The sequence below is a fragment of the Neoarius graeffei genome, chromosome 21 (assembly GCF_027579695.1).
Source record: "Neoarius graeffei isolate fNeoGra1 chromosome 21, fNeoGra1.pri, whole genome shotgun sequence".
NCBI lineage: Eukaryota > Metazoa > Chordata > Actinopteri > Siluriformes > Ariidae > Neoarius > Neoarius graeffei.
The window spans coordinates 30,177,357-30,195,414 of record NC_083589.1 but is presented as its reverse complement, the minus strand read 5'-3'; the positions used below and the strand labels follow the sequence as shown (position 1 = coordinate 30,195,414).

Here is an 18,058-nt window from a genome sequence, read left to right as displayed (position 1 = left end):
ATTATTATTTTTGTGCACAAATAAACTGGTGTTTCATGATTTGAAACAATATGCACATGAGAAACTCTGTGGTAAGGAATTGAGGGAGCAACTGAACGCTGCACGAAAGTGTGTTTATGGTACAAGTTTGTCATCATCATTATTATTATTATTATTATTGAGACTGAGTTGATGCCATGTATACAATCTTGTACTCTTTCTGTCATCAGCAAACATCAGGGGCTGAAAAAACCTGGCATCAATCAATCAATCAATAAATGTTATTAGTGATGATGATAATAATAATTATTATTATTTGTGTGCACAAATAAACTGGTGTTTCATGATTTGAAACAAAAAGGGAAAAAATATGCACATGAGAAACTGTGGTAAGGAATTGAGGGAGCAACTGAACGCTGCACGTATTATTATTATTATTATTATTGAGACTGAGCTGATGTCATGTATACAATCCTGTACTCTTTCTGTCATCAACAAACATCAGGGGCTGAAAAAACCTGGCATCAATCAATCAATAAATAAATGTTATTAGTGATACTACATAAAGCACACTTGTGCACACTGGGCTCAGTAACGAGCTGCTCACTCACCTAAACACGATCATCTTAAATTAAAACAGCCAGCTCTGAAAGTGATCCAGGCTCTCAAACAGCCATCACAGACAGACACAGCTTGCAAATCCTGATTCTGATCATCTTTTGTATCTAATATACCTCATTAGGGGCTGGAACAAACAATACACACCAGTCAGTCTAAACCGAAACGCGAGGCAAGTTTATTTGCTAACTACTGCTACTAATCCCTGAGCACAGATTTGTTTGTTTAGGTATAAACAAGTGTATAAAGAGTGACCCTGTCGGTGCTCTTGGTCAGGGTCCGCCCATTAGAGAAGCGAGTTGAACATGGGCATGGATTCATGCCTGTGTTTTCATCCAGGCAGAAAGTATTTAGCCTAATTATCAGCTACATTGACGATACTACTAATATCGCGCGGGTGATGATATTTAATAACGCTAACCACTTTGTTGGATTGTTCTGGGGTTGCTAAGCTAATTGCGTTCACTGAGAAAACTCGCAAGGTTGGAAGGGAATAAAGTTAGCGAGTAAGCTAGCTCACAACAATCACGGCTAGTTAGCTAGCAAGCTAACGCTTTAGCTAACTTTTAAAGGATGAAATGACCGCTGTATTTAGATACCTCTTCCCAACAACAGGTGACGTTTAGTGCTTGAATATTTCCGTTTTTTTTCACGAGGAGGAGTAAACCGTTTTGTGTACATACCTGCTCCTTTTTCTACCAGCGGTATCTTAACTTACACATCGAGCATAACCATAACCACAGTCGCCATCTTGTCTCCAAGTTGTCGCGTGGTGTGCGACATGACGTCAAGGGCCACTGACGTAATGTCGCGCGGAAAGCTTGCAATGACAAAGGAAGCCTTTTTTCTCTCAAATAAAGCGTCAGGAAAGTGTTATTGTTTTAATTTCTGCATGCTTGATGCCTCTTAGATACCTACAAACGACATTTTGTAGCGTAGGTCAGACAATTTGAGCTTCCTATTCACAACAAGGGCGAGCGTTTCCTTGGCAACACGTCTAATGGTCTTTTCATGTTAGTAAACAAACATGAAAAGCCCGCCCCATAGAACACGTAACTTCCGCCTAGTTTGATTTCATCGGCCCCTGATTTTCAAAGTCGAATGTTTTGAACCGACACTACCGTTCAAAAGTTTGGGGTCACTCTGAAATGTCCTTATTTTTGAAAGAAAAGCACTGTTCTTTTCAATGAAGATCACTTTAAACTAATCAGAAATCCACTCTATACATTGCTAATGTGGTAAATGACTATTCTAGCTGGGCGGCACGGTGGTGTAGTGGTTAGCACTGTCGCCTCACAGCAAGAAGGTCCGGGTTCGAGCCCCGGGGCTGGCGAGGGCCTTTCTGTGTGGAGTTTGCATGTTCTCCCCGTGTCCGCGTGGGTTTCCTCCGGGTGCTCCAGTTTCCTCCACAGTCCAAAGACATGCAGGTTAGGTTAACTGGTGACTCTAAATTGACCGTAGGTGTGAATGTGAGTGTGAATGGTTGTCTGTGTCTATGTGTCAGCCCTGTGATGACCTGGCGACTTGTCCAGGGTGTACCCCGCCTTTCGCCCATAGTTAGCTGGGATGGGCTCCAGCTTGCCTGCGACCCTGTAGAAGGATAAAGCGGCTAGAGATAATGAGATGAGATGAGATGAGACTATTCTATCTGCAAATGTCTGGTTTTTGGTGCAATATCTCCATAGGTGTATAGAGGCCCATTTCCAGCAACTCTCACTCCAGTGTTCTAATGGTACAATGTGTTTGCTCATTGCCTCTAACCCTGTTTACATTATTTCGAATCAGCGGATCATCAGATTAACGTTTTTAAAACGATTCGCGTACACACACACAAAATTGTCATTTTGCCGGCTTGTTTACATTCTAAGCGGAAATGATTGAATCAGACGTTTTTATTTAAAATGTATAAAATTGCTGTGTTTCTCAAAATCCAGTGAATGTGGATCGAATAAAACAGGTATTCCACTCAATCTCGTTGTCCACACAGTCGCTACACGCCCCAACACAATCCTTTTCGGCCGTCTTTTCCTACAAGTTACACTACCGTTCAGAAGTTTGGGGTCACTTTGAAATGTCCTTATTTTTGAAAGAAAAACACTGTTCTTTTCAATGAAGATCACTTTAAACTAATCAGAAATCCACTCTATACATTGCTAATGGGGGCGGCACGGTGGTGTAGTGGTTAGCGCTGTCGCCTCACAGCAAGAAGGTCCGGGTTCGAGCCCCGTGGCCGGCGAGGGCCTTTCTGTGCGGAGTTTGCATGTTCTCCCCGTGTGTTTCCTCCGGGTGCTCCGGTTTCCCCCACAGTCCAAAGACATGCAGGTTAGGTTAACTGGTGACTCTAAATTGACCGTAGGTGTGAATGTGAGTGTGAATGGTTGTCTGTGTCTATGTGTCAGCCCTGTGATGACCTGGCGACTTGTCCAGGGTGTACCCCGCCTTTCGCCAGTAGTCAGCTGGGATAGGCTCCGGCTTGCCTGCGACCCTGTAGAACAGGATAAAGCGGCTAGAGATAATGAGATGAGATGAGACATTGCTAATGTGGTAAATGACTATTCTAGCTGCAAATGTCTGGTTTTTGGTGCAATATCTCCATAGGTGTATAGAGGCCCATTTCCAGCAACTCTCACTCCAGTGTTCTAATGGTACAATGTGTTTGCTCATTGCCTCAGAAGGCTAATGGATGATTAGAAAACCCTTGTACAATCATGTTAGCACAGCTGAAAACAGTTGAGCTCTTTAGAGAAGCTATAAAACTGACCTTCCTTTGAGCAGATTGAGTTTCTGGAGCATCACATTTGTGAGATTGATTAAATGCTCAAAATGGCCAGAAAAATGTCTCGACTATATTTTCTATTCATTTTACAACTTATGGTGGGAAATAAAAGTGTGACTTTTCATGGAAAACACAAAATTGTCTGGGTGACCCCAAACTTTTGAACGGTAGTGTAAAGTGAAGTTAAATAAACTGTTTCTATCACATTGCCGTATTTATCTTGTATCCAGTGGTGTGCACGGACATTTTGGTGGGCAAGTGCTCTGGGGGGGAAAAAGGGCACTTTTTTGCGCATGTGGAACACCTTATTATAAAAGTCTGAGATTTAACCCTCCTCTTGTGTTCGGGTCGCCACTGACCCGTTTTAGTTTTTAAAGGTGTAAAACAACCACTTCATGTTAATTTATTACATCAAGGCTTTTTGACTTTGCCAGGAATCTCTAGTTGAACAAAATAGAAAAAGAAATTTTTGTTTTCCTAAATCTGAAAATGGTCTAGCAAAAAATATAATACTTATGTGCAGTTGTTTCTGTATGCGACGGGCTACTTCACGACAAAATAATTACAGCTTGGGCTTAGAGGGCAAACAATACATTTTCACTCGATTCATGTGTTACCTGGCTGGTGGGGCAGGGGAAGAGCTGACTGACTGCCCGATGTGTTGTCTGCGCTACGACAAGGCCGTGGCTTCCAGGACGCTATGCTGCTGCAACCTCACATTGAATGCACTGCACGCTTGTTCACGTGACAGAGCAAGAGAGACAGAGGTCCGGTGTGTGTGCGGAGGGGGCACACATCGGGACATTATTTTCACACACGCTTTTAATGCCACGGCTTTTCTAAAAGATCATGTCGACATTGGCCTCAGTAAACTGTAAAAAAAAAAATTCAAAAGGGCACTTTTTTGGACAGAGGGCAGAGGGGCAGGTGCTTGAGCACCACCTCGTGTCTATCTCTGCACGCCACTGCTTGTATCTATATCATTTCTGTCATGTACATCTGATTAAATGCTCACATCCCATTGTACTTTTATGCAATACATGCTGCTTCTTCTTCTACAGTGTATAATGCATTTATCCATCCTCCATTATCTGTAGCTGCTTATCCTGTCCTACAGAGTCGCAGGACAGCTGACTATGGGCGGCACGGTGGTGTAGTGGTTAGCGCTGTCGCCTCACAGCAAGAAGGTTCTGAGTTCGAACCCAACGGCCGGCGAGGGCCTTTCTGTGTGGAGTTTGCATGTTCTCCCCGTGTCTGTGTGGGTTTCCTCTGGGTGCTCTGGTTTCCCCTACAGTCCAAAGACATGCGGTTCGGTTAATATGGGACGGCCTGAGGCTGAAGTGCCCTTGAGCGAGGCACCGAACTCCCAACTGCTCCCCAGGCGCTGTTAGCATGGCTGCCTTCTGCTCTGGGTACGTGTGTGTGCTCATTGCTCATGTGTGTGTTCACTCCTTCAGGTGGGTTCAATGCAGAGAGGAAATTTCACAAGTGTGTGATGAATAAAGTTGTGCTTTCTTTCTTTATGGGTGAGAGGCGGGGTACACCCTGGACAAGTCGCCAGGTCATCACAGGGCTGACACACAGAGGCAAACACGCACATTCACACCTACGGTCAATTTAAAACCACCAGTTAACCTAACCTGCATGTCTTTGGACTGTAGGGGAAACCGGAGCACCCGGAGGAAACCCATGCAGACACGGTGAGAACATGTAAACTCCACACAGAAAGGCCCTCGCCGGCTGCTGGGCTCGAACCCAGGGCCTTCTTGCTGTGAGGCGACCGTGCTAACCACTACACCACCATGCCGCCCCTAATGGATTTATTTACAAAATAAAATTAATTTAATTTTTTAAAAGTAAAGATTTGTTTGAGATTTATTTTGACTTACAGTACTGTGCAAAAGTCTTAGGCACGTGTAAAGAAATGCTGTAGACCAAAAATGGCTTAAAAATAATGAAATGAAATGTTTCAACGTTAAAAAAATACTATCATCAGTAAGCCATAATAAATGAAACAAAGTCAGTATTTGGTGTGAGACGACCCTTTGCTTTCAAAAAAATAGTAGTCTGAGGTCCAGTGAGTGCAGTTTTATGCGGAAATGAGCTGTAGGTTTTACTGAGCATCTTACCGAACCAGCCACAGTTCTTCTGGACACTTTCACTGTCACACTCACTTCTTCATTTTGCACCAAAACCCAGCAGCCTTCATTACGTTTTCTTTTATAATCTGAAAAGTGCTCTCTTAGTTTCTTGTCGCTTCTCGGCCTTTTGGCTAAGATCAGGAGTAGCATCTGTTCTTATCAGTTTAATATCTGATACGTCCTCTAAATGAGGATGTTAGGGGGAGCCATGGCCTGAAGATTAGAGAAGCAGCTTTGGGCAGTCAAAGTGTCCTTGGGTCCAAAGGGTCGCCGGTTTGATTCCCAGACCAGCAGGAAAAATGTGAGGGGGTTGAGTGAATGAACAGCACATTCCCCTTCTTCTGTATCATGGCTGAAGTGCCTTTGAGCAAGGCACCAAACTGTGTGCATGCATATGTTCACTGCTTCAGATGGGTTAAATGCCCAGGAGGAATTTCACTGTGCTTGTGTACATGTGACAAATAAAGGCTTTTTTCTTATGTAATATGCTGCTCAGTCAGCTACAAACATTTTTTTTCTGTAACATTTAATTTTGTAGGCGGCACAGTGGTGTAGTGGTTAGCGCTGTCGTCTCACACCAAGAAGGTCCTGGGTTCGAGCCCCGGGGCCGGCGAGGGCCTTTCTGTGTGGAGTTTGCATGTTCTCCCCGTGTCCGCGTGGGTTTCCTCCGGGTGCTCCGGTTTCCCCCACAGTCCAAAGACATGCAGGTTAGGTTAACTGGTGACTCTAAATTGACCGTAGGTGTGAATGTGAGTATGAATGGTTGTCTGTGTCTATGTGTCCAGGGTGTACCCCGCCTTTCGCCCGTAGTCAGCTGGGATAGGCTCCAGCTTGCCTGCGACCCTGTAGAACAGGATAAAGCGGCTACAGATAATGAGATGAGATTTAATTTTGTGCTGGAAAACGAACGTTTGGACCCTAAAATGTTTTTGTACTGACTTGATAATGTAGAAGTCATAAAATAGAAATCTATAACAAAGTTTGCATGGAAAAAAATAAGGGGTCTTTTGCACAGTCCTGTATATTATTGTTTTATACATTTCTTTGTGCTTTTGCACAGTCATTGGAGTTAGGCAACATTTCACAACAAATTGTACTATGTATAATTATAAGTAACATAAAATATATCATATGATTTGTTACAGGGGCGGCACGGTGGTGTAGTGGTTAGCGCTGTCGCCTCACAGCAAGAAGGTCCGGGTTCAAGCCACGTGGCCGGCGAGGGCCTTTCTGTGCGGAGTTTGCATGTTCTCCCCGTGTCCGCGTGGGTTTCCTCCGGGTGCTCCGGTTTCCCCCACAGTCCAAAGACATGCAGGTTAGGTTAACTGGTGACTCTAAATTGAGCGTAGGTGTGAATGTGAGTGTGAATGGTTGTCTGTGTCTATGTGTCAGCCCTGTGATGACCTGGCGACTTGTCCAGGGTGTACCCCGCCTTTCACCCGTAGTCAGCTGGGATAGGCTCCAGCTTGCCTGCGACCCTGTAGAACAGGATAAAGCGGCTAGAGATAATGAGATGAGATGAGACTATTAATCACAATCGTATTAGCAGTCTGGAATATTGTACTGTACTTGTATTTGTACTGGTGGACTCATCTGCTATTTCTTTCAAAGGAGTTAAGATCGTTATACTGAAATGTTGTTTTCTGCTCGGTCATCCTGAACTATTTCCTTCTAAATTATGTATTGTTCTAACTTCTGCACCTGTATTTTTATCATATGTCATAGTGAGCTCACCAAGACCATTCTGAATCAACTAATGTGCACTCCAAATCAAGCAACTGATTCTGTATTATGTATTACTGTGACTGTGTTGTGCTGGTCCTGTATGTTAAATATATTACATTTTATCAAGTGTTGCAAGTCATCCTCAATAACGTATTGTTCATTCTGAACCACATGTTTATGGACTGGAGTGTTTGGTCGTCGAGGTTGATAAAAACTATGAGAAGTGAGTTGTCAGGACATGTATGATTTATTTTTCAGGATGCTGATTTTATTCAGAATAAATGAAACTGATTGTCTTCAAGTAATAAATTAAGAATTGATGATATTACGGTTAACAAGTCAAAGAAATTAAAGTGAACTAGAATGTTATTGATAACTGTTTTTGCTAAGTATCATGAATCATGTGTTCTTTTTTTTAAAAAATAATGTTGTTTACAGATTAGAAATATTGGTGGATATGTTGTATGAATAATGAGAGATGTACTGCCCAATGGAAAAATATTGGTAGAAATCTAGCAAAGTCTAATGTGAAATGTGAGTCAATCAGATTATTGGTGATAGCAAAATAGGTGTGAACTGTGATGTTTTAGAATGGTATAATATGAGAAATTCTGTCATTGTTAGTAGATCAGTGACTCAGTTGTTTGATTCAATAAAAGTCTATTTTCTGGAACTCCTTGACCTTTGGCTCTTTCTGGGGTGAACAAGTTTCCATGACAGCAGTAGTAGTATTAGCAGCAGAAGTATTATTATTAGTAGTAGTATTAATATAAGTATTAGCAGTAATATAAGTATTATTAGTAGTATTATTAGCAGCAGTAAAAGTATTAGCAGTAGTATAAGTATTGGTAGTAGTATCAGCAGCAGTAATATAAGTACATTATTAGCAGTAGCTAGTATTAGTATAAGTATTAGCAGTAGCATAAGTATTACAACCCCGATTCCAAAAAAGTTGGGACAAAGTACAAATTGTAAATAAAAACGGAATGCAATGATGTGGAAGTTTCAAAATTCCATATTTTATTCAGAATAGAACATAGATGACATATCAAATGTTTAAACTGAGAAAATGTATCATTTAAAGAGAAAAATCAGGTGATTTTAAATTTCATGACAACAACACATCTCAAAAAAGTTGGGACAAGGCCATGTTTACCACTGTGAGACATCCCCTTTTCTCTTTACAACAGTCTGTAAACGTCTGGGGACTGAGGAGACAAGTTGCTCAAGTTTAGGGATAGGAATGTTAACCCATTCTTGTTTAATGTAGGATTCTAGTTGCTCAACTGTCTTAGGTCTTTTTTGTCGTATCTTCCGTTTTATGATGCGCCAAATGTTTTCTATGGGTGAAAGATCTGGACTGCAGGCTGGCCAGTTCAGTACCTGGACCCTTCTTCTACGCAGCCATGATGCTGTAATTGATGCAGTATGTGGTTTGGCATTGTCATGTTGGAAAATGCAAGGTCTTCCCTGAAAGAGACGTCGTCTGGATGGGAGCATATGTTGCTCTAGAACCTGGATATACCTTTCAGCATTGATGGTGTCTTTCCAGATGTGTAAGCTGCCCGTGCCACACGCACTAATGCAACCCCATACCATCAGAGATGCAGGCTTCTGAACTGAACGCTGAAAACAACTTGGGTCGTCCTTCTCCTCTTTAGTCCGAATGACACGGCGTCCCTGATTTCTATAAAGAACTTCAAATTTTGATTCATCTGATCACAGAACAGTTTTCCACTTTGCCACAGTCCATTTTAAATGAGCCTTGGCCCAGAGAAGACGTCTGCGCTTCTGGATCGTGTTTAGATACGGCTTCTTCTTTGAACTATAGAGTTTTAGCTGGCAACGGCGGATGGCACGGTGAATTGTGTTCACAGATAATGTTCTCTGGAAATATTCCTGAGCCCATTTTGTGATTTCCAATACAGAAGCATGCCTGTATGTGATGCAGTGCCGTCTAAGGGCCCGAAGATCACGGGCACCCAGTATGGTTTTCCAGCCTTGACCCTTACGCACAGAGATCCTTCCAGATTCTCTGAATCTTTTGATGATATTATGCACTGTAGATGATGATATGTTCAAACTCTTTGCAATTTTACACTGTCGAACTCCTTTCTGATATTGCTCCACTATTTGTCGGCGCAGAATTAGGGGGATTGGTGATCCTCTTCCCATCTTTACTTCTGAGAGCCGCTGCCACTCCAAGATGCTCTTTTTATACCCAGTCATGTTAATGACCTATTGCCAATTGACCTAATGAGTTGCAATTTGGTCCTCCAGCTGTTCCTTTTTTGTACCTTTTAACTTTTCCAGCCTCTTATTGCCCCTGTCCCAACTTTTTTGAGATGTGTTGCTGTCATGAAATTTCAACGAGCCAATATTTGGCATGAAATTTCAAAATGTCTCACTTTCGACATTTGATATGTTGTCTATGTTCTATTGTGAATACAATATCAGTTTTTGAGATTTGTAAATTATTGCATTCCGTTTTTATTTACAATTTGTACTTTGTCCCAACTTTTTTGGAATCGGGGTTGTATTATTAGTATTAGCAGCAGTAGTATGAGTATTAGCAGTAGCATAAGTATTATTATCAGTATTAGCAGCAGTAGTATGAGTATTAGCAGTAGCATAAGTATTATTATCAGTATTAGCAGCAGTAGTATGAGTATTAGCAGTAGCATAAGTATTAGTATTAGCAGCAGTAGTATGAGTATTAGCAGTAGCATAAGTATTATTATCAGTATTAGCAGCAGTAGTATGTGTTAGGACTAGGACTGTTTTGGCCTCTAGAGGCCGCTGTTATTTCCTTTTCATGTCGTGTTTATTTTGGCCTCTAGAGGCCGCCACTGTTCCTGTGTTTTGTGTTTGTGTTAATTGCCTAATTATCTTCACCTGTGTCCTTAATTAGTTTGTCTATTTATACCCCTGAGTTCAGTCCTCTTGTCACGGAGTCTTTGTGCTGTTATGTTTATCTCCAGTTTCCTTTGTACTGTGTTTTATGATCTTCTTAGCTTTTGAATTTTTGCACTTTGCTTTTCTTTTGGATTATACTCTTTGGTTTTTTTTGTCTTTTGTTTTGCCCTGTATATAGTGTATATAGTTTAAATAAACCTTTTGATTCTTTTTCTACTTCCGCCTCACGCCTCTGCATTTGAGTCATCCCCCTGGTGGCCTAGTGGGGGTTTGCTGGATTATCACACCAACGAACCAGGTTCGAATCCCAGCTAAACCCTAACAGAAAGACTCCGTCATGACCGACTCAGCAGAGGCTGCTTCAACTGTCTACCCGGCCAACCTTCAGGGAATTATGGCAGCTTTGACACGCTTCGGAGCGACCATGGACGCTCATGGACGTACGCTCACCAGCCAACGTGAGGCCCTCGCTCGCCACGAGGAACTGCTTCAGCAAATTGGGAAAACCCTGGCACAGCTGACATCTCTGCCTGCATCTCCTGCTCCTGATCCAGTTCCTGCTCCCGATCCAGCTCCCACTCCTGCTCCAGTGCCTCCTGCAATGCTGCCTTCTTCACCTCGCGAACCCAGCCTTCCTGCACCACAGAGGTATGACGGCAAGCACAGTGAGTGCCGAGAGTTCCTTACCCAGTGTCAACTCACCTTTGAGCTTCAGCCTACCACCTACACTACGGATCGCCGCAAGATTGCCTTTGTGATCACCTTATTAGCTGGTAAGGCGCGAGCCTGGGCTACTGCTATCTGGCAAAGACAGGGACCTGAGTGCTTTGATTTCCAGCTGTTTTCTGAAGAGATGCTTCGGGTCTTCGATCAGGCAGACATCAGTACCGACGCAGCCCGAAAGCTCATGTCCATCCGGCAAGGAGGAAGCGTCGCAGATTACGCCATCTCGTTCCGAACACTCGCAGCAGTAAGTGGATGGAACGAGACTGCCCTGGTGTCAGCCTTCCACCATGGTCTGTCTGACCCCATCAAGGACGGTCTGGCCTCTATTGGATGCCCAAGTGACCTCGAAACCCTCATCTCACATGCTATTCGTCTGGACAACAGGATGAGAGAACGCCACCAAGCCTTGAGCCCCCCCAGCCTCCCTACCTCTACCTGGAGACCGTCTACCTCCTTCAGTGACTGTCCAGAACCCATGCAAGTGGGTCGTACTCGCCTCTCCGCATCTGAGAGGGAGCGCAGAAGGAGGGACAAGTGCTGCATCTACTGTGGCAAGCCTGGTCACTTCCGAGCATCATGTCCCGAACTCTTGGGAAAAGGACCGCCCCGTCCAGCCGAGGGAGGGTTGTGACGGGGCCTACCCTCTCTCCCGGACTCCCTGGCCAAGGAATCTACATCCCGGTCTCCATCTCCTGGGGTGAGTCTGTCCACTCTTGTCAAGCTTTGATAGACTCAGGGGCGGCTGGGAACTTTATGGATATTCACTTCGCCCAAAGCATCAATATTCCGACTGCACCTCTTGAAGTCCCACTGTCTGTGTCTGCCCTCGATGGCCAAGCGTTAGGTGATGGAAGAGTCACTCAAGTTACTTCTCCAGTCTTCCTCCAGTCTCAAGGTCACAAGGAAGAAATATCCCTGCACCTGATTCCTTCACCTGAGTTCCCAGTTATTCTAGGCCTTCCTTGGCTTACTCGCCACAACCCTCGCATAGACTGGGTAACAAGCCAGGTTGTGGAATGGGGCCCTGCATGCCATGCCTCTTGTCTGCTCTCTAGCTCTCCTGTGTCTCCTGCCGAGCCCCCTGATCTCACCGAGTTATCTCAAGTTCCCACAGAGTACTGGGATCTCAAGGAGGTATTCAGCAAGAGCAGGGCCGCCGTTCTTCCTCCGCACCGGGCCTACGACTGTGCCATCGACTTGCTCCCTGGGACTACCCCTCCTCGTGGCAGACTGTTTTCACTCTCTCAGCCAGAACGCAAGGCCATGGAGGAATACCTCAAAGATGCCCTGGTCTCTGGGTTTATTCGACCCTCCACTTCACCTGCTGGAGCCGGCTTCTTCTTTGTCGGCAAGAAGGATGGGGGGCTCCGACCATGTATTGATTACAGGGGCCTGAATAAGATCACTGTGCGCAACCGATATCCCCTTCCGCTGATGTCCACAGCTTTCGACCTGCTCCAAGGCGCCACCGTCTTCACCAAGTTGGACCTACGGAACGCATACCACCTCATCCGTATCCGACAGGGAGACGAGTGGAAGACTGCCTTTAACACCCCGTCTGGGCACTACGAATACCAGGTGATGCCCTTCGGACTCACCAACGCACCAGCTGTTTTTCAGGCCCTAATCAACGACGTCTTAAGGGACATGATTAACCTATACGTTTTTGTCTACCTCGACGACATCCTTATCTTTTCCAAGACCGTGCAGGAGCACCGCCACCATGTCCGCCAGGTTCTCCAGAGGCTGCTACAGAACAATCTGTTCGCCAAGGCCCAGAAATGCGAATTTCATGTTCCCGAGGTCTCCTTTCTGGGATTTATTGTACGGACAGGCCAACTCCAAATGGACCCTGCCAAGACCCTGGCTGTCCGGGATTGGCCTACTCCCAAGTCCGTTAAGGAGGTTCAGCGGTTCTTAGGATTCGCTAACTTCTACCGCAAGTTCATCAGGAACTTCAGTTCTGTGGCAGCACCCATGTCAGACCTCACCAAAGGGACAGGTGGATCTTATGGCTGGTCTCCTCAGGCAGAAAAGGCGTTCAAAGACCTCAAGGACCGCTTCTGCACGGCACCCATTCTGGTTCTCCCGGACACCTCCCAACCATTCATCGTGGAGGTGGACGCCTCGGACAGTGGTGTCGGCGCGGTGCTCTCTCAACGTTCGGAAGGAAAGCTGCACCCCTGCGCTTACTTCTCCCACCGCCTGAGTCCTGCTGAGTCCCGGTACGATGTGGGGGATCGAGAACTGCTAGCGGTCAAACTGGCCCTTGAGGAGTGGAGGCACTGGCTGGAGGGAGCACAACATCCATTCCTGGTTTGGACTGACCACAAGAACCTGGAGTACCTCCAGCAAGCCAAGAGACTGAACCCTCGACAGGCTAGGTGGGCCCTGTTTTTCAGTCGGTTTGACTTCACCCTCTCATACCGCCCCGGCTCCAAGAACACCAAACCTGACGCACTATCCAGACTGTTCTCTGCCACTAACAGGGAGAATGAAGTCGGGCCTATTATCCCTGTGTCCCGGATTGTGGCCCCTGTCCGCTGGGGTATTGAGGAGGCTGTCCGACGAGCCCAACGCCAGGACCCCGGTCCTGGGATGGGGCCACCAGGCCTCTTGTACGTCCCACATCAAGCCCGGGCCAAGGTTCTCCAGTGGGGTCACTCTTCCCCTCTCACCGCCCACCCGGGAGCTCGGAGGACCCTGGACTTCCTGAAAAGACGCTTCTGGTGGCCTAACATGGAGAAGGAAGTAAGGTCATTTGTCCTGTCCTGTGAGGTTTGCACCAGAACCAAGAACCCACGACAGCGTCCCCAGGGTCTCCTGCATCCTCTGACCATTCCCCGGCGTCCCTGGTCCCACGTGGCAGTCGACTTTATCACGGGTCTTCCTGAGTCACAAGGTAACACGGTCATTTTGGTCTTAGTTGACAGATTCTCCAAGGCCTGCCGCTTCATACCACTGTGCAAACTCCCCTCTGCTCTTGAAACTGCGAAACTTTTGTTTAATCATGTCTTCCGAGTCTTTGGTCTTCCACAGGACATCGTCTCAGACCGAGGGCCCCAGTTCTCCTCCCGAGTGTGGCACGGGTTCTGCAAGGTCATCGGAGCCACTGCCAGCCTCTCCTCTGGGTTTCACCCACAGTCCAATGGTCAGACGGAGAGGCTCAACCAGGACCTGGAAACCACCCTGCGAGGCCTGGCTATGGATAACCCGACATCGTGGAGCACCTGGCTGCCATGGGCGGAGTACGCCCACAACACCCTGCAGTCATCGGCCACCAAGCTGTCGCCATTCCAGTGCCAATTCGGGTTCCAGCCACCTCTGTTCCCGGACCAGGAGGAGGACGCGGGGGTGCCCTCGGTCAACCAATATGTGAGACGGTGTCGCAAGACCTGGAGCAAGGTCAGGAAGACCCTCATACAGACCTCCAGAACCAACCAGACTCAGGCCAACCGCCATAGAAGACCTGCACACGCTTTCCGCCCTGGGCAGCGTGTTTGGCTGTCCACTAAGGACCTTCCACTGCGGGTGGAGAACCGCAAGCTTGCTCCTCGCTACATTGGCCCCTTCAAGGTGGTGCGCAGGGTGAACCCTGTCTCCTACCGGCTCCAGTTGCCCCGGACTCTGAGGATCAACCCCACTTTCCATGTTTCCCTGTTACGGCCCGTACTGACGTCTACGTATGCCCCTGCCCCTAGGAACCCCCCACCCCCCCGCATCTTCCAGGGTCAGACTGTGTTCACTGTGAATCGCCTGCTTGACTCCCGCCGGGTCCGCGGCGGGTTGCAATATCTGGTGGACTGGGAGGGCTATGGTCCTGAGGAGCGCTGCTGGGTTCCTGCTCGGGATGTCCTTGATAAAGAACTATGTCGGGACTTCCATTCGGCCCATCCGGATCGCCCTGGGAACGTCAGGAGACGCTCCTAGAGGGGGGGGTCCTGTTAGGACTAGGACTGTTTTGGCCTCTAGAGGCCGCTGTTATTTCCTTTTCATGTCGTGTTTATTTTGGCCTCTAGAGGCCGCCACTGTTCCTGTGTTTTGTGTTTGTGTTAATTGCCTAATTATCTTCACCTGTGTCCTTAATTAGTTTGTCTATTTATACCCCTGAGTTCAGTCCTCTTGTCACGGAGTCTTTGTGCTGTTATGTTTATCTCCAGTTTCCTTTGTACTGTGTTTTATGATCTTCTTAGCTTTTGAATTTTTGCACTTTGCTTTTCTTTTGGATTATACTCTTTGGTTTTTTTTGTCTTTTGTTTTGCCCTGTATATAGTGTATATAGTTTAAATAAACCTTTTGATTCTTTTTCTACTTCCGCCTCACGCCTCTGCATTTGAGTCATCCCCCTGGTGGCCTAGTGGGGGTTTGCTGGATTATCACACCAACGAACCAGGGTCGAATCCCAGCTAAACCCTAACAGTATGAGTATCAGCAGTAATATTAGCAGTAGTATGAGTATTATTATTGGAATTAGCAGCAGTAGTATGATTATTAGCAGCAGTATGAGTATCAGCAGTAGTATGAGTATTGGCAATACTAGCAGCAGTACTATTAGCAGCAGTATGAGTATCAGCAGTAGTATGAGTATTGGCAATACTAGCAGCAGTACTATTAGCAGCAGTAGTATGAGTATTAGCAGTGATATTTGCAGTGGTTTGAGTATTAGCAGTACTAGCAGCAGTAGTATTAGCGACAGTAGTATGACCATTAACAGTAGTATTAGCAGTAGCATTAAAATTAGCAGTAATATTAGCAGTAGTATGAGTATTAGCAATAATAGTAGCAGTAACATGAGTATTAGCAGTAACATTAGCAGTAGTATTAGCAGCAGTAGTATGAGTATAAGCAGTAGTATTAGTAGCATTAGCAGCAGCAGTGTGAGCATTAGCAGTACTATAAGTATTATTAGTAGTATCACCAGCAGTGTTATGAGTATAAGCGGTAGTATGAGTTTTAGCAGTAACATTAGCAGTAGTATGAGTATAAACAGTAATATTAGCAGTAATAACGAGTATTAGCAGTGATATTAGCAGTAATAACGAGTATTAGCAGTAGTTTGGGCAGTAATAGTGAGAATTAGCAGTAGCATTAGCAGCAGTGGTATGAGTATTAGCAGTAGTATCACCAGCAGTGGTATGAGTATCAGCAGTAGTATGAGTATCAGCAGTAGTATTAGCAGTAGCAGTATGAGTATTAGCAGCAGTAGTGTGAGTATTAGCAGTAGTATCAGCAGTGGTATTAGCAGCAGTAGTATGAGTATTAGCACTAGCATGAGAATTAGTAGCAGAAGTATGAGTATTAGCAGTAGTGTGAGTGTTAGCAGCAGTAGTATGAGTATTAGCAGTAGTATGAGTATTGGCAGCAGTAGTATGAGTATTAGCAGCAGAAGTATGAGCATTAGCAGTGGTATTAGTAGTAATATGAGCATTGGCACTAGCATGAGTATTAGCAGCAGTAGTGTGAGTATTATCAGCAGTGTGAGTATTAGCAGCCGTAGTATGAGTATTAGCAGTAGTGTGAGCATTAGTGGTGGTATGAGTATTATCAGCAGTAGTGTGAGTATTATCAGCAGTGTGAGTATTAGCAGCCGTAGTATGAGTATTAGCAGTAGCGTGAGCATTAGTGGTGGTATGAGTATTAGCAGCAGTAGTATGAGTATTATCAGCAGTGTATTAGCAGCCGTAGTATGAGTATTAGCAGTAGTGTGAGCATTAGTGGTGGTATGAGTATTAGCAGCAGTAGTATGAGTATTAGCAGCCGTGGCATGAGTATTAGCAGTAGTATGAGCATTAGCAGTAGTATCAGCAGTAGCATGAGTATTAGCAGTAGTATTAGCAGTAGTATGGGTATCAGCAGTAGTATTAGCAGTAGTATGGGTATCAGCAGTAGTGTTAGGAGCAGTAGTATGAGTATTAGCAGTAGTATGAGTATTAGCAGTAGTATGAGTATTAGCAATAGTATGAGTATTAGCAGTAGTATGAGTATTAGCAATAGTATGAGTATTAGCAGTAGTATGAGTATTAGCAGTAGTATGAGTATTAGCAGTAGTATGAGTATTAGCAATAGTATGAGTATTAGCAGTAGTATGAGTATTAGCAATAGTATGAGTATTAGCAGTAGTATGGGTATCAGCAGTAGTGTTAGGAGCAGTAGTATGAGTATTAGCAGTAGTATGAGTATTAGCAATAGTATGAGTATTAGCAATAGTATGAGTATTAGCAGTAGTATGAGTATTAGCAATAGTATGAGTATTAGCAGTAGTATGAGTATTAGCAATAGTATGAGTATTAGCAGTAGTATGAGTATTAGCAGTAGTATGAGTATTAGCAATAGTATGAGCAAGAAAATGTCAAACAGATAACAAATAAAACTGAAATAAAAATTAGACAAACTAAGGATTAAATGCAGAGGGCTATTTGCATTATCTACCGTGAAAAATATAGAAAAATTGCCTTATTGAGAGGCTCGGAAAAATTGCACATTACAGGTAGACTCTGTGTATATATATATATATATATATATATATATATATATATATATATATATATATAAAGTATGCATAAAAATAGTTTAGGGCCTATATTAATTGCACATAATAATTGCATCGATGAAAGATGGCAGAGGTAGTAGTTCTTCTTCTTCTTTTTAATGGCAGATTATCACAATCTGTGTATACCGCCACCTACTGTACAGGAGTGTGTGAAGGGACTGGACAGATTCTATGTCAGATTACTAGGCTACAAAAAAAAAATTATATTCTTTTCATTAGACCTGTATCCTTAAGATAAATGATTAGTGCTTTAATTCTATTTCGCTGTATTCCTTCTTCCTTTAGTATGTTGTGAATGTCTGAACCTGCTTCAAGCTCCAACCATTTCTGTCTTTGATAACTGTATTTACTACAACGGAATAAAACATGCTCAACATCTCCCTTCCAGAGGTAGTAGTGGTGAAGTAGTGCAAATATAACGACAAACAGGTTATTGGTGCTACGTTACAAGTTGTGGGTGCTCTACAGTCTGACAGTGTGCGCTCTGAGTGTGAAACTCCTGTGTTCTCTTTACAAATTTGAAAGCGATGAAATGATTATGATATTTAAGGCGACACACTGAAACCGTTCTCAGACCAGCGTTTCGGCCCATTTCCGTGTACCCACTACGTCACTTCCTGTTTTCGA

At 44.6% G+C, this 18,058-nt stretch overlaps 1 protein-coding gene and 1 pseudogene across 1 annotated transcript in view; one reads left to right on the top strand and one right to left on the bottom strand.

Annotated features, from left to right (window-relative positions):
- The window catches only part of usp44 (ubiquitin specific peptidase 44), a 35,133-nt gene extending 33,770 nt beyond the window's left edge, over nt 1–1,363 (bottom strand). Inside the window, exon 1 of the mRNA XM_060902951.1 lies at nt 1,281–1,363. The gene's annotated coding sequence lies outside the window, so the exon portion shown is untranslated. The remainder of the gene's footprint in view (nt 1–1,280) is intronic.
- A 4,262-nt stretch (nt 1,364–5,625) lies between these two features.
- LOC132870250 (U2 spliceosomal RNA) lies at nt 5,626–5,725 on the top strand (annotated as a pseudogene).
- Nucleotides 5,726–18,058: the final 12,333 nt, after the last annotated feature.